Source organism: Lycium ferocissimum, unplaced genomic scaffold (assembly GCF_029784015.1).
Source record: "Lycium ferocissimum isolate CSIRO_LF1 unplaced genomic scaffold, AGI_CSIRO_Lferr_CH_V1 ctg6251, whole genome shotgun sequence".
Taxonomy (NCBI): domain Eukaryota; kingdom Viridiplantae; phylum Streptophyta; class Magnoliopsida; order Solanales; family Solanaceae; genus Lycium; species Lycium ferocissimum.
The window spans coordinates 1-21775 of record NW_026726280.1 but is presented as its reverse complement, the minus strand read 5'-3'; the positions used below and the strand labels follow the sequence as shown (position 1 = coordinate 21775).

Sequence of the window (21775 nt, the reverse complement as noted above, 5' to 3'; positions counted from 1 at the left end):
TTCTAGGCAATTCATAGCTACAAAATTTCCCAAAACATGGCTCAACCTTAACTTTTTCCGATGAACTTATTTCTTTAGCCTCAAATGCCTTTGGAATCTTAATTAGAATCATAAAACATCCTTATTAACCTTACAAGGGCTTCATGTACACTTTAGGTTTACATTGGCATGTTCATAATGCGAGCGACACGTTAGGACTTGCCCTTATTTTCTATGCCTTCATCCTTAGACAGTTCAGTTGTGATCACGTTAGTACTTGTTTTCGGCTTGTAATGTAGGCTTAGGGACGGGTAGGATACCTTTTTGTGTATTAGTGACTCACCCTCCTTGAACACTACACTTCTCTTCACCTTTATTCACCTCTTCTTTTCTCCATTTATTTTCTTTCAAATCTTTGACCTCGATGCGGTTTATTCCTAATAAAACTTAACCTTCTTTTTGTATTACGATTTTCTGTTTTTTTTTTTTCTTCTCTTTTTTTTTTCTTTTTTTTTTTTTAATAAATATGTACAACAACCACATCGAGTTTCAACTACCACAACTTACACCACCCCCAACTTAGTCTTTTAGCCTCTACTTCACACTTATCCCACCCCTAACTTAGGCTTGTAGCCTCTTTTATCTCGTAGTATCAAGGAGGGACCTGGTGCAAAAATGGATTAGTTCAAAAAGGGTATGGGCTTATTAATGACTAGCCAAGAAAAAGATCGAAGGCTCAAAAGAGGAAAGCTAGGGATATTTACATCATATGGTCAGGCTTATAAGGCAAAGTGGCTAATTAACCCAAAGGAAGCCTAAGATCATTTCACCACCAAACTATCTGACGAATTCAAACATGACTAACCAGACAAGTTCTAGATTACACATGCATAGTATGAATATAACTAACAACTCACACACACACTGGCATAAGGAAGATTATTTTACCACTGTGACCTCCCAAGCAATCATTCATCACACACAATACCCCAATAATCATAATGTCATATAAAGAATCAATCGCTTCAATCAGTAGTTGTTTCTAAGTATGCATCTTTCAAACTTTTCAAGGGGTCCAAACTTTCTAACAAAATCACAAAACATGCCATAAGTTTCAGAACACTACAAAATAAGTCAAAAATACTCTATTCTATCTAAGAAACATCCTACAAATGTCAGTTTCAACAAAATAAAACCCTTTGGGAAAAGAACTCTGGCAAAGAAAAGCCGAGGGAGTCCTAAAAACATATATACAAATCATAATAATCAGATAACCCACCCCCAACAAAAAAATCTGCAGTGTCCAAGCTGCATCACATTAATCCAAAAATGGAGAACTAAGAGTGCCTGGCAGCACTAAGTGCTAGGGTCAGCCGGTGGCACTGTCGCCCCGGACGTTTGAACTGGGACCAATTCTAACTTATCTCCCATAGTACCACTAGAGGATGCACTGACAATACTGATGAACGGTGATGGAGGGCGACTGTCAAACATAGATCTCTCAGTGGCGATATGAATATGCTCCTCCTCAGCTGTCCGGGCTAGAATCTCCAACTCTATCACCCGAGAAACCTCGTCCCCCACTACCTATTTCCCTCTATCAACTCGGGGTGCGGCATCCTCCTCGGGCATCAAATTCACCACCTGTATCAATAATGAGAGGTCTACCTTGCTTGGCTGAAGGGGCTACTCAACAACACTTTGCTCACGAGTATGCAATAGCAGCATATCAGCCTTTAGCCGGTCTAGCTCAACTCTCATACCCAGCAAATCACCACCTGGACCCGCACGCTCCAAAGCAGCCAACCGTGCCTCAAACCTGTCAAGTCTGGCCTGATATAGCTCATGGGCCCGTTCTGTTGTGATAGTCACTAGTGCTAAAGCAATTTCTATCTGCTTCTTCACATACCTCTCTATCTGCCTAGCCAAAATCCTTGACTGCTCGTCAGCCTGCGCAGCTTGAACTACCACTAGTATGAAATTTTCCCTGTTGAATACAAATAGGTCAGTAGCAGACTTCTGAGTGGATGGAGAAATAGTGCGTGCTCTCAGTCCGGATGGATGTAAGGGTGCAGTGCTGGCAGAAGGAGCCCCAGAAGTAGGTGTGGTAGTGTTAAGAGGCTGGGCCACAATGATGGGAAGCGCCTTGGTGTTATCAACTCTAGTGGCCTCAGAATCTACCAGGATTGCATCCTTGGCCGATTCCTCGGGCCGCGACTATTTCCTCAATCAACAAATTAGGTTTTCGCTTCTTTTGTTTTGTTTTGCGGATATCATACATATGGGTGGCTTTGACACAGTGGTCCCTATGAGGTATATTGTCCACACCCGCCTATCGACATAGAGTAATGATGAGGCACGGGAATATCAATGAAGTAGCCTCCTTCTGTGCTTTATCCCGCATCTCCTGCACAATCATCATCCCGATGTCAAGTGAATAGCGGGTCATGAGAGCTGCTACTGCCACCGCTCGATCTGGGGTGAGTGTATTGTCATTTTGTGTAGGAAGTATCCGGTACTACACCACACTCCACCAAAATTTTGCCTCAAGCGACAGAGTGTTCTTGAATATCCTTGACTTCGTTCTCAACCAAAGTGGGTCACCCCTGGCTATGACTGAGGCCAACCACTCCGTCACCGATTATGACATCCTTCTGTTAATCTTATCAGTGAACTAAGCCGTACTAAGTTGTGGAACAAACTCAGCCCCGAAATAGTACCTATTTATGGCAGCGGGTGATATATGCACCTTCACCTTTCGAACCACAACCTCATCCACCATTGGGACATCTTACTCCAAAGATACCTGGCTTCAACAAGGTGCTCAAGTACGCACCATAATTGGCATAAAATTCCCGCGCGAGAATTTTGTAATATTCGTCCGGTTCGCTGTTGAAAGCCTCTAACCCATAGTGAGTCAATGTTTTCCTGATCCGCGGGTGATCCTCCAAATCTCGAAATCCTATCCACTTTTCCTCGAAAATAGTGCGCCTAGGGGCAACCCCTTTCTTTGTAACATCAATGCCCTTGTCAAACAGCTCTCGGGCGCCTTCCACCGAGAATCGAAGGGCATCCTTCTCTTCAACCTAACTATGAATTTCCTACTCTCTTTGATATTCTACCAGGTCCTAAGAGTGGGCAGGACCTTCTTCTGGTCTGTAACACATATCCGTCGCCCGGACTTGTTCATGGTCAGACCCCTTGTCACTTGAGCTAGAGGAGTCCTCCTCTTCAGACTGGGAGGAAACCTGTACTAGGTTAGCTCGGCCTCGGGTTAAGGCTCTAAGTGCTTTCAAGGTCCTGTTGTCCTCATCAGATAACTCTTGGTCCGAGGGAACATCGCAAAGTTGCCTGGTACCCCTGTCCCTCTCGGCTTGTTTAGAACCTCCACCTTTTTGGTGGCATACCTGTGAAGGACAATATTAAGACTGTTAGAGAGTAGGTATAAGAACCACGAAAGAAGTGACAAGTTCTTTGACTGCAGTTTCAATGTTTCTGTTCTGCAAGCCGTACTTTCAAAGTACTGGGCGTACATTGAAGTACGGGCACAAGGTGCGCGACGTACACGAATGTACGAGACATACATTGTGCACGTACTTTAAGTATACAAATAATAAACTTTCTGTAATTATCTACTGAAGTACGTGATCAATGTACGCAACATATAATAAAGTATGAACCGTACATTCATCACATACTCTCAAGAACTGACATCAGACCATATTTTTTGCAATTATTGACTTCCTAAGGCTTACACAACATCACAAACATGTAATTCACTTCTTTTATGCTTCAATTATGGAATTTAAGGGCTCGAGTTACTCAAACTCCACCCGTTTTACAATTTCTTTCTTTGTGACAATTCAACGAACAGTTGGCGGACATAACAACTTTAGGCTTCTAAATTAAAACCATTTGTTGGAATGCCCTGCAACCCAGTGAGGATACAATATACTCGCCCCCACGAGTTCTTAATTCATCACAGCACACAATTTCCCCACCCTAATTTTCCTTAATACGATACCACCCCGCACAGATACACATACCAAACCTAACTTATCCTAAAAACAAAACTAAATTATGAATGAAATACACCAACATACCTGTGATTTATACAATGATGGTAAAAACTTGAACACTACTAAGATGGCTACAAGTTCCTTTCTCTCCACTCTTTTTAGGGTGTTGGATGAAGTTTTGTGTTTTAGGGGGAATGAAGGGTATGTTGAGATTATATATGGAATTTGGGGAGTAAATGGGGTAATGAATTCTGTTAGTAGTGGGTAATGGAGTTGTGAGGTTGTGGGTGGAGAGGGGAAGGTGGAAAGATTGTTATTTGGAATTGCAGAAGGAAGAGGAACCATTTCTTTTAATTTATTCAAAAAAAAAAATCGAAAAAGGTACGACCCCTACTTTGAAGTACGGGACGTACAATATGCACATACCTGTCTTCCAAGTTCCAGTGACCCCTTCAACTTACCTGTTAAAGTACGTGAAGGAGTACGTCATGTACAATAAAGTACGGGGCGTACATCCTCTCACGTACCTTACCTCCAACTTCCAGTGCCCACTTTCAATTTCGTTTTTAAGGTACGATGTGCAAGTATGTTCCGTACAATGAAGTACAACTCGTACTTCCATCCCGTACCTTTATTGGAAGTTCCAGTGAGTTTGACATATTTTCATCAGCAAGTACGAGCACGACGTACGCCACGTACAATTTTGTACGGGCTATTTCTCGTCATGTACTTTTACCGTCGAAAATCACTTTTTCCTTTTATTTTACCTTGTTTCCTACAGATCAAAGTCCTAACACACAAGCAAACATCAAGTAGCACAGAATTATTAAAAACAACAAAAAGAAAATCGAAGACGGTAGAAAAAATAAAAATCTTAGGTTGCCTCCCAAGCAGCGCTTGATTTAACGTCTCGGCATGACGGTGTTACCGATTTACTCCGGGTCAGAATTTATCCCCAGATGCTTCAACCAGTACCTGTCGACAATCCTGTCCCCATCAACCATCCCATGATAGTGCTTCACCCTCGAGCCATTCACCTTAAATGTCCAAGTTCCATCTCCGGACTTCAATTCAATTGCCCCATTGGGCGAGACACTTACCACCTCAAAAGGTCCGGACCACTTTGATTTCAACTTGCCCGGTAGCAGCTTTAGTCTGGAATTATATAGCAAGACAGAATCACCCTTGTAAAATTCTCGCTTGAGGATCTTTTTGTCATGATAATGCTTCATCCTCTCCTTATACAACGCTGCACTCTCATAAGCTTGGTACCGAAATTCATCCATTTAGTTGAGGTGAAACAACCGAAGTTTAGTTGCTTCTTCCCAATCCATATTCAGCTTCTTCAATGCGCATATAGCCTTATGCTTAAGCTTGACTGGCAAATGGCACGCCTTGCCAAAAACTAGCTTGAAAGGTGAAGTCCCAATCAGAGTTTTGTACGCAGTCCGATAAGCCCATAAAGCATTATCAAGCTTTCGGGACCAGTCAGCCCTGTTAGCATTGACAGTCCTGGCCAAAATACACTTTATCTCCCGATTGAAAACTTCAACTTGCCCACTTGTCTGAGGATGATAAGGGGTTGCCACCCTATGTTTTACACCATACGTCTCCATCAGTCCCGCGAAGGCTTTGTTGTAAAAGTGAGACCCACCATCACTGATTATTGCCCTCGGAGTACCGAAACGAGTGAATCTGTTTTTCTTCAAGAACCCCATGACACTCTTGCCTTCATTATTAGGAAAAGCCACCGCTTCTACCCATTTAGACACATAACCACAACAATCAAGATGTACCTCATGCCACAAGAGCTCATAAAGGGCCCCATAAAATTGATTCCCCAAACATCGTGTCACACCCCACCCTTGGTAAGGCATGATTGGCACCCGGCACCTTACAGGAACCGAGCGAACCAACTTATAAATTACATCCTTCGTGTCTCAAATGGAAACAATATGATCAAGAGGCTAAATATGAACATAATATCATGCATAAATATATGTACAATGGACCCATGATGCCGACATTACTACTATCACACTATGACTAAGTCAGACACAGAACCGTGCGCAAAGCCTCTATAAACATGACTGAAGTATACAAGTCAGGACAGGGCCCCCGACGTACCCTTAACACAATTCATATATATATAGACTCAGACTCGGCAATGCTCCAGGAAGAAGTGGAGCCACTACTCAAGACCAATACCTGAAAGCAGCCTACGATGAAAGATCCTTGTCTCGTCTATCTACACCTGCGGGCATGAACGCAGCGTCCACAAGAAGGGATGTCAGTACGAGCAATGTACTGAGTATGTAAGGCATGAATGGTAACATAGTAAGAGATACCGAACATGGAAAATAATATAACGAACGTAATTCTCTACTCCGATGTCCTATCGACAAGCGATTTATTGTATTGGAAACTAGACTCGACGAACTTCATTTTAGGCTTTTGTTTCGCCTTAAAACACTTCATATGCTAAGAGATATTCGCCCCCCAAGTTGGACCAAAATTTTCATACAAAGCTTTACCCATCCTTTCTCTAAAGTCGTACTACTTCATTTCTTCCACTCATTTCCTTATAAAACCTTCCGGTATACCTTATATACATCCTTCACTTATTAAATATACTTAATAATGCTTGCTCCTTATATTCCAAAGTGGTTTTACTTAACCCTAACTCAACATACTTATGTTTCAAATTTGCTAAGTGTTCTTCGAATATACGGGGTGTAACATCCTTCCCCACTTAAAAACATTCGTCCTCGAATGTTGTAGTTTACAACCCATAACATCTCCATTGGTTTGTTTCCTTCTTCTTAGAATTCGATCGCCGTATCTTTATACTATACATTAGTCAGCTTCTTCCTGCGCTCTTAACTCTTTCATTGGATCATCTATGCACTCCATCACCTCTTTGTTCTTATGTACATAATCAGATATCAACTCGTATCCTGCGCTCGCTCTATTTCCTTTATCGTATCTTGATTTATCATGCCATAATCGCTTGCCGTCTTGCAAGTACTCTGATAATCATGCCATTTTTTTTCGTCCTTGTCTCCCTACTAATGGTTAGCTCCCGGCTGTGGCACCTTTTGTGTTCGTCACTCTTTCCATCGTTCTCTGTGAAATTATTTTAAAGACCTCTCTCCCTTTCTTTATTACCCTTTGGAATATGTCGGGCCTGGAAATCATATCTCACGTCCGCATGAAGTATTTCTTAATCCATTGTAATTCTTTTGTTTTATCCTGCTTGTGGTTTGCTTATCTTTAATTCATTTATGTTTTCTCTTAATACATTCTTGATATGCCATTACGTCCCAAGTCTTGGCCTCTTTAAGCTAACATCCTTCTTTCTTTGGTCTTTTGACAATGCTACACCTCCTTTCAGAATTAGATCTGCTCTTTTTATCCCTCGTCTTTCTCCACAACTATTATCACTGAACTTCTTCTTACTCTGAGTTTTCGGTTTCACTTTACGTTTACAATGTACCATTGAAAGTTAATATGCTACACTCTTCCATTTCCCCTATGAATCCCTTTTTCTCACTTAGCTCACTTATCAGAAATCTACCTTGACTACTTATTTGCATCCCACCTATGCATTGTAGTTCTTCTAGTATTCTGCCACTTCTTGTTCGTGTCGTGGAATCCTTGCAAATAAACTCTCTTTTTTCTTCTCCTTCCTACCGCCAAGGCTAGTCCATACTCATGAATATTTCCCATACATCCTTCTATAATCAAATCTCGATATTCCTTATCCTCATCCTATGTCATTGATGTACTACCTCTCGCTAGCTTTGTTAATTCATTATCCTCTCGCTTGTCCTTGGTGATTGCTCAATTTTTCTTTCCTTCCCTTCTTCTTCTCTCTCTCCTTTTGACCAGCCCATTAGTGTACCTTTCTTACTTTAATCCTCAAACCTTCCTTAAGTTCCTTCCTCCTCGAGCGCTCTTCTCCACTTGTTATTTCATAATATCGACCTTGAAGTTCGTGAAATATTCCTTTAAACGTGCAAATCCGTTCTATTCTTAAATCATCTTTTAGGAAAGCTTCTTCGTGTCCGAGGCAACCGTGTCAATATGACTACACATTTATCCCTTTATATGACTCTCGAGAGCAGGAAACCTCTGAGCATCGTTGCAAGGCCTGATCATTCTTTCTCTTACTTTCCATCCCTATTGGTGATTACTATCCTTTAGTCCCACTTATCGAAGCCTATTCTCTAACCCTATACATTCATCTTTTGTTTCCACACTACCACACTTTATTCTTTTCGTATGCCTACCTTCGAATCTCATTCAAATAGTCCCTTGCCTTGCCCATCGTCCCTCTTGGAAACTTCACTCTCTCTCATTCCTTACACTTAAGACATTCTAATCCTTTTACTTTCTATATACTCACTTTCTTCCTTTTCCAGGGATTATGGCATTAGGACTTTCCAATTCTAACCCGTAGTGAAAATAGCATCAACTTACCTTGTAGCATTTGTTACTTGAACTTCTCTACCCTGTTCGATTAATGCCTTCGCAGATAGCAATGCCGCCGTCGGGACACACATACCAATTTGGTGCGGTCACATATGGGATATCATACCTATACATGTATGTGGTTACTAACTCCTCACTTACAAAGTATCTCTAAATACTATTCGAACTCATCCTAATTCTAGAGCTGTGATGCAACTTCTTTCTTGCCACCGATCTAGTCCGCCTTGTCCTTCGCGACCTTTTGAGGTTTCTAACTACTCCGCATACTCTAATTTCCCTTAGGCTACTCTAGCTTCTCATCTGTCCCTTATCTCTGAATTTGTAAGGCTTTTTGTACACTTCCTAGGGGGTCACCCATCCTAGTATTACTCTCACCCCAGCACGCTTAACCTTGGAGTGCTAATGGGATCCGGGGCATTAGTGCTGATATGATCGCATCTACCCTACTGCGTGACCTTTATCACATAACCTAGAACAAGCTGAAATTCTAACGGATTCTGATAAATTCTCGTAGTGCATCTCCCTCTAGATTAAAAGGATTCCTTACTCTTCCGACGAAGCAAATGCTATTTTAACTTTTGGAACTCCCGATGACAAGCCATCAATCAACACATACAACTGCTTTCCATTCCTAAATTTTAAGATTCCTTGTAGTGGTAAAACTTCTTAGCCGCAGTTATCTATAAGTACTTTAGTTATCGGCCCCTTCAAAACTCCGATTTGTCAACTATCAATGGTATCCTGTAATAGTTGTACGTACATAAGAAGTTCCAATAAAAGACTCATATACCTGTAGCCGACCTGTCCTCCTCTCGGTCTGGAGGGCTATAGAGTAAAGTATCCCCCTCATCGTGCTTGTACCGTTCTGTTAGCCATCTCATCATGGCGATTGTTTGTATAGTTCTATGTCATATACTCTTGCAATTGGTATAACTAGCGGCTTGAAATTTCACGAGGGTTCATTGTCACCAGCTCGTTTCGACCAACGAAATATCCTTGAATCCTTTTCTTGCGATCTTATCTCTGTCTACTTTCATGGCTTCTCCTTGCATTTCCTCAGCTCATCTTGCTTCATATGTCCCTATTACTTTTCAATTGCCCCATTGTCGGGTGTCATAATTCCTCCAATACCTTAGTCAGTCATCCCATATCAACGTGTCCTATACTTTCCCTTTAATCAACCTGTAACAATCATAGACGTATAATTTTTGTTATCTTTTAAATCCCTGGTCCTCGTCCTTAAAGTTTAGGAAAATTTTGACAGAGTTTCCCTATACTTCTTACTATCCAAACCTTGCATCCAGCCCAGAAAAAACATGCAATGCCTCACAGGGTCAAATATGTACATACGTAACACACCTTAGCCTCACAGGGCTCTCAATATCGAACAGAAATGCAAAGATGACGAAAGTTACCTCATGCGTCACAGCTCGAAATATACTTGAACTTTTATCAATCGTCCTTATATATTTCCCTGGTCACTTTCCCTTCCATTCATTGGCTATACATTTCAATAATACTTGCAACATTCTTACTATATCTGACTTATAATATTTTTTTCCATTACTTACCTCTGTACTATTTCCTTCAACTTCTGTCATCTGTAATCTTACAAAATGGAACTTATCATTAAATTATACACGTAACTAATTCCCCCTGCTTTACTGTACGATCAGCTTATTTTGACTATGACCAATTTATTCTCATAGAAGATGCACATCTTGATGACGTAATTTTAACAAAGTGACTTACCTCTGTAATCCTAATAATCATCTGCTTCCTTTGTCAACACCATTCTTCCGCTGAAATCAAGGGTTAGTACAAGAAATTTCATTTCCTATGACTTGGCTCTCCCGCACGATCTAAGATGAGAAAAGAAGGTCAATCATTCCTAAATGCCTTGCAGCCTCCTGTTTATAAATGTGGCCGGCTTCACACCCATAAACAGGACTCTGCTAGACACGGCTTGCAGACAACCCTAGGACAGAACTGCTCTGATACCACTTTGTCACACCCCACCCTTGGTAAGGAGTGATTGGCACCCGGCACCTTACAGGAACCGAGCGAACCAACTCATTCAAGACATAGCGAATACAAGTTATAAGTTGGTTCGCTCGGTTTTCGTAAGGTGCCGGGTGCCAATCACGCCTTACCAAGGGTGGGGTGTGACACATCGAACACCTCTACTTCCATCACAAAGTTCATAGGCATCTCCTGCCTCCTACCAATATTCCCTTATCTTTGGCACTGGTCACAAGACCTTACCAACAAATTGTATCGTGGAACAAAGTGGGCTAGTAATAGCCACACTCAAGAACTTTGGCTGCAATCTGAGTCCCACTATGATGACCCCCAATCGGAGAGTCATTACACGCCTTCAGGATCTCCAATACCTCACACTCGGGAACACAACGCGGAATGATGTTGTCAGCGCATGTTCCGAATAAATACGGCTCGTCCCATTAATACTGACCAGAATCTCTCAAAAACTTCTTATTTTGGTATGACTTGATCTCATCTAGAATAATGACCGTCACCAGAAAGTTGGCGATATCTGTATACCAAGGTGCTACCTCAACTGTCATTGCTAGAACTCGCTCATTAGGAAAAGCATCCTCAATATCTAACTCCTCTGAAGGTCTCCCAGCTTCTCAAGCCATGAGCGATGGTCAGCAACCTGGTTTTCTGTCCCCTTTCGGTCTTTTACCTCGAAATCAAACTCTTGCAACTGCATGACCCATCGAATCAACAATGTCTTAGCTTCCTTTTTCACCATCAAATACCTCAATGCAAAGATGATCAGTGTAAACCACAATTTTAGACCCCAGCAGATAGGCCCGAAATTTCTCAAAAGCAAAGACTATAGAAACCAGCTCTTGCTCAATCACTGTGTAATTCATCTAAGCCACATTCAATGTTTTACTAGCATTGTAGATAGGGTGCATAATTTTTTTTGTCTCTGGCCAAGCACAACACCAATAGCAAAATTGCTCGCATCGCACATCAACTCGAACGGCAGAGACCAATCAGAAGAAACAATAATAGAAGCAGTGGTCAAACGCTCCTTCAATTCATCGAATGCCTTGCAACACTTCTCGTCAAAATTGAACATAGCCTCTTTTTCAAGAAGCTTACATAACAGATTAGCAATTCTGCAGAAATCTTTGATGAAATGCCTATAGAAACCAAAGATTTCCCAAGAAACGTCCACGTACCCAAATTTCGTAGTCGTGACTAGCGCCCGACCTGGGCACCCGTACGTACCAAAAGCCCAAAATAATAATAACTCAAATATCTGGGATAATTTGGGCAGAGTTTCCTCTGTTTTTCTTACTAACCAAAATTAACCTGCACGCAGAAAATACCAACAAAGGCCACACAGGGCCAACATATCCACATACACATATATAGGCGAGCCGCAAGGGCCGCCATGGCGGGGAACCTCCCGTAACATATCACATATACATATACCGTACGTACATAGCCATAACCCACATACATGTCTACGTGCCTCTAACATACATAACGAATCGAAGACGGGATGGGCCCCGCCGTACCCAAATAAGTACATGTACGTAATGTATGACGGAGAGAAGTATATACCAAAAGTACAAGCTCGGATCAAGGGGAGCGACTCCAAACAAAGCAGACAGTATCCTACGCCGGTGGCGTATCACGCGGTGCGTCCGTACACGCGGCATGTAGCAGCCCCCGAAGAACAGTGGGGTCAGTACGGAAGTGTACCGAGTATGCAAAGCGGAAAAGTAACAAGTATAACCGTAGTCAAGAGTAAGAGTACAGACATGTAAAAGACAAAGCTATAGTCAGGGTTCGAAGTATAAAGTGGTACCTTGTCCGAGACCTCAGAAAACATAGTGCCAAAGGATAAGCAATGCATATCAGATCATGTAATATCATATGAACATATGTCGTGTCCCGGCCCTCCGATAAGGGACTCGTAGGTGAAATCATGCATAACAAAAGCATATATTATATGTACAGCAAAACGTGTCCCGCCCTTTATTAAGGGACTCGGTGATGTGGAATCATGCATGTCGAATCATCTATCATGTATACATAACGTGTCCCGCCCCCACGCGGGTCTCGGTGAATGATAATCATGAGCCATCCCGGCCACCATCCCCGTATCATCATATCATAATCATACAAATAGCGTGTCCCGCCCGCAAGTACGAGGGACTCTGAATAATGCAAAGAAACGCGCACGAGAACATGTCCCGCCCCGGCTCTCGTTGAAAAGGCATATCATAACTTGCACGAACCGTAGAGTAAATGCGTAAACACATGCATATAAGTCCGTACCAATAGACGATCAAACAATAAGTCATAGTACATACCTTTCAGATGACGTGACGGATTATGACAACAAAAGTTTTGATATTGTTCGTACGTGGCAAATATATCGTGGCTCACGAATATTCGATTTAATCATTCTTTCACAAAGGGACAATTTAAATGACATATCACTTCAAGGAAGTCGATGACAATTATAGTATATATATGCCCTTTTGGGATGGCACGACAACTTGCGTCGAATCATATTTCTAGGATCATAACACATATCATAATATCATAGGTTCGTCGTATTTATCATTTGACAACGGTACAACGATCACAAGATTCCTTTAAGCATTTTGTGTAGACATAGATCAATTAAAACCATAGTAAGAGGTCTCGTATTCGTGGCCCACCTCGGGGCGAATCGAGGTGGTGAACTCAAATTATGGATCATAAGCCTTATGGAGTCATTCATGAGAGTTTTGAGACATTTCGAGTCTATTTGCGAAGGTTGCATACATACAAGTCACTTGACGACAATTTGTAAGAAACTAGTTCAATTAACCGAATGAAATGGAGCAAATTTCAATCTCGAATTCCTAAGAATAGATCGTATCTAAGGCTCGCGTCCGAGCCTATTATGTTTAGAACATGCCAAAGAATAGAAGGGAAGACTTTACATACCTTTCTGCCCTTCACGCTTGCCAAAACTCCAATCCCGTTTCGTCAAAAAAATCCGCAAATGGTCACTTTTACCGCTACTATTCATGAGACTTGAAATTCCAATCTTGGGTTAATAATTGCCTACCGAAATTTCGACGGCACCTCCCCTATAAATATGACACCCCGAGAATTTATCTCGGCTCAAATGTCAACAACAACAACAATCCCAACAACATTAATCCACAACAAGAATCACATACTAACACGAATAGTCTTCTTTCAACATAAAATAACAACTTCCAAACTAACTTCGCATTTTACACCAATATCAATGTTTACATACTCATTTACTCATTCAAGACCATTCAAATACAATTCGGGAGCATTTCGCATTATTTCACAAATTATACAAAAATTCCACCGAAACCATAATTCGGTCAAAACTTCCAACTTCCCACATAAACTTCCATAACATATTTTTACCTTTCAATCCCATTAACAATAACCATAATTCACCTTTAAACCTTACTTCCATACCTATATAAAAATCATATAAAATTCGCATAATTTTCCCATAACAACATATAACCATTTTCGATGCCGACTCAATTCATTAAACCTTTATTTACGTCACAAAGGTCACAACGACGCAACTAACAAACTAAATAGAATGCAATCCATCTCCTTCACACTACATAACATCACACGGCCAACACCTTACTCACACACATACGACCACACTTCAACACTCACAACTCAAGCAAAGTCATTACACTTCCATTTCCAATATAAAATACACAACAATTACAACTAGAATATAACATAAAAATCAATTAGTCTTGCCTACACAACACATGCATGCTCACGTCCAAAGCATGAAATCTTCATATTTTTATAAATTCTATCCAATTCTCCATACTACAACACAACAAATATTTCATAACATGTAAAGAACATGAAATCCTTACCTTCTCTTCCAACTTTCACTCGCCACAAACGTCGCTTTCTCGCCAAACTAATTATACCACGTTGACGAGCGTCTTGAACTTGTTAAGAATTCAAGAAGAAAGAGATTTATGGATCAAAGTTGATGAACTTGCAATTTTTTTTTTCCTTCACCTTTTTCTCTACCGAATGGCTCCTTGAAATTGCTCTCAATTGTTTTTGATTTTTCTTGAAGCTTCCAAGGATAAACACATACATATATATCCTCTTAATTAGCTATCACATGATTATCACATGATCACTAAAATAAATGGACTTGGGCCATTCTTGCTATGCCATGGCCGGCCACCTCATAGGTTGGGCCTCAATTTTTCCTTTTTTTTTTAGCCCAATTCATTATAATTCTTGTTTTGAAATTCCCGAGACAAATTTCCGAAATTCCAATTTTGCCCTTAGGCCTTCTCCGACGTTTACGCATCCATATTCCCATAAGTAACAACGTACACACCAATTGGAGTCAAAATATGACCTTATTCCTACAAGTCGCAATTATTTCCAAATTTTCCAAATATGCTAAAACACGGGATATGACATCCTCCCCCCTTTAAAACATTCGTCCTCGAATGTTAAATCAACCTTATAGGTTTTACAAACACTTCGGGGGAAGGTCCTCCTGCCAATTACATATTCACACTTGATCGAAGTAATTGTAAAAGCCTTCACTTTCCAAATCCTTCTATCATTCTCCGATATTGCGGTATTGGGGCTGTTCGAAATCCTAGTCTAGCGGTCCATACGATTTTAAATCGGGTATAGGGTGAACAGAATATTTGTCAGAGCTAGAAGATCAGAGGTATGTCAGATGAAGTCGTATCCGGAATCAGAAGTACAGAAGCATAGCAGACAGAATCGTAATCATACGTTATATCAAACGGATTCATGATCAGAGCCGGACGCACAGAAGCACATCGGACAGACCCATAATCAGAATCAGATGTACTGAACTATATCAGACAGAATTATGATCGAAATCGGACGTACAGAGGTACATTAGATAGAAATATGATCAGATTCAGAAGCACAGAGGTATAGTAGACAGAGCTTCATCAAAAGCAGGGGCGCAGAGGTATGGCATACAGATTCGCGATCAGAGTCAAACTACCTTTACTATACTTCAGAGACTTATGGCAATTTCCTTACCCTACTTTTATTAACACCCAGGAGAGGAAAATCACGTAGTACAATAGAATACAGATCAATCAATGCACATACTTTTCGAAGAAAGGTTAATACATACCCGGGTCCGCATCCGGTGACGCGACCGGGTCCTCGCCGGCGGTCAAAGCATATACGCGGTTCGAAGGACCGCCGGAATCGTGAACTCGCCGCGAACTCGCCGCGACCTCCGGTGCCGGCACAACATCCGCCCGGGGCGATGGCTACCGAAGGAGAAAATGAGCTCGCAGAATCGACCGAGTGGGCCGGCCGAACCCGAACCGCCCCCGTACGGGCACTCCCTCATAATGTGGCCCTGACGGCCGCACGAGAACAGGCACCGGTGGCGAGACGACACTCTCCCGGATGACGTCTGCCACAATGGGGACACTGAGGCACAGATAGCCTCGCCTGACCGAACCCTCTGCTTTGTTGCGAATCCAAGGCCCTAGAACTCTGGCCTGCTCCAGACGGCTCGCATATATCAAAAATGTTCCGCCATCGGCCGTGTTCCGATTTCTTACGGAGGGAGGGATCTATTCATTCCGCCGGGGCCACCCGCCCTCATAAATCTCCGAATACCCCCATACCCCGCCCCCTTGGGCCGCCTCCTCGTCACAATCCCTACCGGGTCCTCTTTTGTCGGTCCCCTCCATACCCCGTGTGCATAGGCCGTAACCGGGCGATGTCCATATCAAGCCGCGACGCCATCGCCATACAACTATCATACATCCGTCCAGACCCATCACATAGCGGTGCGCATTCCCCTTCCTCCATATCACACGATGGTAGGGCGCATATCGAGCCGCAGAATCAAACTCCAAATTATACTCACGAACACTCCGACCCCTCTCGCTCTATATCCGTAGAAACCGGTCCAACTCTCGCCCGTCGCAGCTCCGGTGGTAAAAAGTGGCGGAGGAAGGCAGTCGTAAATTCATCCCATGTGGCTGGGGGAGCATTCTCACCCCTGGATAGCCCCCAGGACTCATACCAATTAAGGGCGACATCTCGTAATCTGTGTGCAGCAAGCTCAACAGACTCGGTCTGCCGGCCCGGGACCGCCCCAATGAGCGCTGCATCTGCCGGATGAAATCATGGGGGTCCTCATCGGGCTTGGACCCATAAAACTCTGGAGGACCGCATGTCAGGAAATCACGAACTCTCAGGCTATCACGCCTGTCATCATCGTCATCACCTCTCCGCCCACGTCCGCGAGCCTGTCCCGCTACTATCGTCGTCAATAGCTGTACTGCTTCCCTCAATGTCCTATCCTCCGCCCGGCCGGGGAGCGGCGCCGGAGCACGAGGGGCCCGCCCGCCTTATCCGGTGGCGGAGTGGTCGAACCCTCCGACCGAAGTATAATACACGGCGCAGTCCGAGCACGAGCCCTGGTAACTCTCGGTATCTGGATAGTCTCTCCCACCTTCGCTTTGCCCTTCTGGGCAGCCGCTGCCTTCTTCGGAGGCATTACTGAAAAATACAACAACCGGTCAGAAAAGAGTCATCTTAGTGTCACAGCTCTATCGCACGATCTAAGATTCCAAGAAAGGGTAACATAACATCCAGATGTCTCGTAGCCTCCCGTCTATAGATGTGGTGCACGACACACCGATAAACAGACTCTACTAGACACGGCCGCACATTCCGAGGATCGACCGTCGATACCACTTTTGTCACGACCCAACCCCCGTAGGCCGTGACTAGCGCCCGACCTGGGCACCCATACGTACCAAAATCCCAAAATAATAACTCAAATATCTGGGATAATTGCGCAGAGCTTTCCTCTCGTTTTTCTTACTAACCAAAATTAACTCGCACGCGAAAAATACCAACAAAGGCCACACAGAGCCAACATATCCACATACACATATATAGGCGAGCCGGCAAGGTCGCCATGGGGGGGAACCTCCCGAACATATCACATATATATATACCGTACGTACATAGCCATAACCCACATACATGTTCACATGTGCCTCTAACATACATAACGAAATCGAAGACGGATGTGGCCCCGCCGTACCCAAATAAGTACATGTACGTAATGTATGACAAGTATATACCAAAAGTACAAGCTCCGAATCAAGGGAGCGACCCAAACAACAGACAGTATCCTACGCCGGTGGCGTATCACGGCGGCGTCCGTACCGCGGCATGTAGCGCAGCCCCCGAAGAACAGGGGGTCAGTACGGAAGTGTACCGAGTATGCAAAGCGGAAAAGTAACAAGTATAACCGTAGTCAAGAGTAAGAGTACAGACATGTAAAAGACAAAGCTATAGTCAGGGTTCGAAGTATAAAGTGGTAATACCTTGTCCGAGACCTCGTAAAACATAGTGCCAAAGGATAAGCAATGCATATCGATCATGTAATATCATATGAACATATGTCGTGTCCCGCCCTCCGATAAGGGGACTCTGGTAGGTGAAATCATGCATAACAAAAGCATATATTATATGTACGTACAACGTGTCCCGCCCTTTATTAAGGGACTCGGTGATGTGGAATCATGCATGTCGAATCATCTATCATGTATACATAACGTGTCCCGCCCTCATCGCGGTCTCGTGAATGATAATCATGAGCCATCCCGGCCACCATCCCCGTATCATCATATCATAATCATACAAATAGCGTGTCCCGGCCCGCAAGTACGAGGGACTCGGTGAATAATGCAAAGAAATGCGCACGAGAACATGTTCTGGCCCGGGCTCAGTGAAAAGGCATATCATAACTTGCACGAACAGAGTAATGCAGAAACACATGCATATAAGTCCGTACTTAATAGACAAATCAAACAATAAGTCATAGTACATACCTTTCGATGACGTGACGGATTATGACAAAACGTGTTTTGATATTGTTCGTACGTGGCAAATATATCGTGGCTCACGGAATATTCGATTAATCATTCTTTCACAAAGGGGACAATTTAAATGACATATCACTTCAAGGAAGTCGGATGACAATTATAGTATATATATATGCCCTTTTTGGGGATGGCACGACAACTTGCGTCGAATCATATTTCTAGGATCATAACACATATCATAATATCATAGGTTCGTCGTATTTATCATTTGACAATGGTACAACGATCACAAGATTCCTTTAAGCATTTTGTGTAGACATAGATCAATTAAAACCATAGTAAGAGGTCTCGGATTCTGTGGGCCCACCTCGGGTGAATCGAGGTGGTGAACTCAAATTATGGATCATAAGCCTTATGGAGTCATTCATGAGAGTTTTGAGACATTTCGAGTCTATTTGCGAAGGTTGCATACATACAAGTCACTTGACGACAATTTGTAAAAAAGCTATTTCAATCTTACTGAATGAAATGGAGCAAATTTCAATCTCGAATTCCTAAGAATAGGATCGTATCTAAGGCTCGCGTCCGAGCCTATTATGTTTAGAACATGCCAAAGAATAGAAGGGAAGACTTTACATACCTTTCTTGCCCTTCACGCTTGCCAAAACTCCAATCCCGTTTCGTCAAAAATCTGCAAATGGTCACTTTTACCAGTTACTATTCATGAGACTTGAAATTCCAATCTTAGGTTAATAATTGCCTACCGAAATTTCGATGGCACCTCCCCTATAAATATGACACCCCGAGAATTTATCTCGGCTCAAATGTCAACAACAACAACAATCCCAACAACATTAATCCACAACAAGAATCACATACTAACACGAATAGTCTTCTTTCAACATAAAATAACAACTTCCAAACTAACTTCACATTTTACACCAATATCAATGTTTACTATACTCATTTACTCATTCAAGACCATTCAAATACAATTCGAGCATTTCGCATTATTTCACAAATTATACAAAAATTCCACCGAAACCATAATTCGTTCAAAACTTCCAACTTCCCACATAAACTTCCATAACATATTTTTACCTTTCAATCCCATTAACAATAACCATAATTCACCTTTAAACCTTACTTCCATACCTATATAAAAATCATATAAAATTACATAATTTTCCCATAACAACATATAACCATTTTCGATGCCGACTCAATTCATTAAACCTTTATTTACGTCACAAAGGTCACAACGACGCAACTAACAAACTAAATAGAATGCAATCCATCTCCTTCACACTACATAACATCACACGGCCATGCACCTTACTCACACACATACGACCACACTTCAACACTCACAACTCAAGCAAAGTCATTACACTTCCATTTCCAATATAAAATACACAACAATTACAACTAGAATATAACATAAAAATCAATTAGTCTTGCCTACACAACACATGCATGCTCACGGCCAAAGCATGAAATCTTCATATTTTTATAAATTCTATCCAATTCTCCATACTACAACACAACAAATCTTTCATAACATGTAAAGAACATGAAATCCTTACCTTCTCTTCCAACTTTCACTCGCCACAAACGTCGCTTTCTCGCCAAACTAATTATACCACGTTAACGAGCGTCTTGAACTTGTTAAGAATTCAAGAAGAAAGAGATTTATGGATCAAAGTTGATGACCTTGCAATTTTTTTTTTCCTTCACCTTGCTCGACCGAATGGCTCCTTGAAATTGCTCTCAATTGTTTTTGATTTTCTTGAAGCTTCCAAGGATAAACACATACATATATATCCTCTTAATTAGCTATCACATGATTATCACATGATCACTAAAATAAATGGACTTGGGCCATTCTTGCTATGCCATGGCTTCACACCCATAGGTTGGGCCTAAATTTTTTTTTTTTTTTTTTTTTTTTTTTGCCCAATTCATTATAATTCTTGTTTTGAAATTCCCGAGACAAATTTCCGAAATTCCAATTTTGCCCTTAGGCCTTCTCCGACGTTTACGCATCCATATTCCCATAAGTAACAACGTACACACCAATTGGAGTCAAAATATGACCTTATTCCTACAAGTCGCAATTATTTTCAAATTTTCCAAATATGCTAAAACACGGGATATAACAGAAACTCCGGACACCCTTAACTAAGATAGGTGGAGGAAGCTTTAAAAACACATCAATCTTCGTTTGATCGACCTTAATCCCCTTTTTATAGATTTTATGCCCGAGAACGATCCCTTCCTTCACCATGAAGTGGCACTTTTCCCAATTCAGCACCAGATTAGTCTCCTCACAGCGTTTAAGCATTCGACCCAGATAGTCAAGACAACCATCAAAAAAATCACTAACCACCGAGAAATCATCCATAAAGACCTCAAGAAAGTCTTCCACCATATCAGAAAATATCGACATCATACTGTCACGACCCAACCCCGTAGGCCGTGACTAGTGCCCGAGCTGGACACTCGTAAACACACCTGTTAACTATAATCAACCCACAACTAGCATAATAAGGAACTCATATATAAAAAGGCATGACGTCGTCTCAAAACTGTCGCATATATGGACATATCATAGCAACCTGTCTCCTGAGGAGTTATAACTTTTGATAGATAATATCTCACATAAGCCGGCAAGGCTAGCATAACATGTGGGAACGTCCCAACTATATACATACGCAAGCCGACAAGGCTGCCACTACATACAGTGTCCCAAAACATATATACATACGCAAGCCGACAAGGCTGCCACTACGAATGGGAACGTCCCAAAACATAAGTCATGTATACACAAATAACAAAGAACCATATACAAACCTACACCTATGTCTACAGACCTCGAAGAGTGTCAACAACAACATAGGATGGGACAGGGCCCCGCCATACCCCTGAATGGACACATATATACAATGAAAGGATCTATACCTAAAAGATTAGGCTCCGGGACAATGGAGCACTCCAAGTCAGCTGAACAGATATCCTAAGTCAAGGATCACCAAAGCAAGAATCTGACTCGGCGGCATGAAACGCATTTCCCCCCCCCGAAGAAAGGGGGTCGGTCACGAAATATGTCGAGTATATAAAGCATGAAATACAAGAAAAGATTATAGCCGAAATAAGAAGTACAGAAAACAAGTACCATAACCAGAATACTAAAATGCTTGCTTTTGAAACACAAATCATGTATGTCGATATCATATATCATATCCGGCCCATTATAGGACTCGGTGAACATGGCCGCCACCCCGTCTTTGGCGCCATAACACAAGATACTCTAGAACACAACATAACTCCGTATCACAAGATAACTCC

The 21775-nt window shown here is 42.1% G+C and overlaps 1 pseudogene; it reads right to left on the bottom strand.

The window, feature by feature from the left end:
• Positions 1-8813: 8813 nt before the first annotated feature.
• Positions 8814-8932, bottom strand: LOC132045200 (5S ribosomal RNA; annotated as a pseudogene).
• Between the last annotated feature and the right edge of the window lie 12843 nt (positions 8933-21775).